Source organism: Penaeus monodon, chromosome 23, assembly GCF_015228065.2.
Source record: "Penaeus monodon isolate SGIC_2016 chromosome 23, NSTDA_Pmon_1, whole genome shotgun sequence".
Classification (NCBI taxonomy): domain Eukaryota; kingdom Metazoa; phylum Arthropoda; class Malacostraca; order Decapoda; family Penaeidae; genus Penaeus; species Penaeus monodon.
This window is the reverse complement of record NC_051408.1, coordinates 9,288,618-9,289,490: the sequence shown is the minus strand read 5'-3', so window position 1 is coordinate 9,289,490 and position 873 is coordinate 9,288,618.

Sequence of the window (873 nt, the reverse complement as noted above, 5' to 3'; positions counted from 1 at the left end):
AATGGCAAGAAACAAGAAGATTTAGAAGGAAGAAAACAACATAAACAAAAAAAAATATAGGGCAACAGAATCGAAACCCCCTTTCCACCCTCGGGGGAATTGGATGCAGTCTCGAACTCTCCTTAAAACAACCCAAGTTCGTTCCTTATCTAGGTGTTCCCCGATGACTTCTTCCCCCGACGTACAACTCTACCTCAAGCAAGACACAACATTTAAACAAACACAATCAAGCTGAAAACATCGAGACTTACTCTAATGTTACATCATACAGGGTACTTTCAACACAAGAACTTTGCTGCCGGTGTTTCATTGTGAAGGACACTGGCACCCAAGAATAGCGTTGTGAATGTTATGCCATGCAAACTCGAGTATGTATTGTGAATGACTCAGCAACAAATATATAAACAATGGCAGTCCTATTGGGGATTATTTTTTATCATTATTCCTTATGTAACGATATTCTATTCCTGTTCAGTATTCCGGAAGATGAGATGTTTCATTATGTATCAAAGGCATATTTTAATGATAGCAACTTACAGTGAACAAAATAACCATTTCGAAAAATGCTTTGATATTAAGACTGAAAAGCAGTTATGTGTGATAACTTTTTTTTTTATCAGAAAGAACTGCTCATATTCTACGATAAGTTTAAAAGTTTTCCAGATAACCAGAGAAGAAAATGTTACTTTGATAAAGTGCACACAGTACCGGAGCACGCCTTTGCAACATGTAAAATTCATGTTTGACTGATGGCATTGCATGTCAATAGAAATTCGTCCAGAAAAGTGTAGAAACAATGACATTTTTACCTTAGATTTTTGAGAGGTTGCTGCCTTGTCTTGTGATTTTATATTTCAGAACAAATTCAGTTGC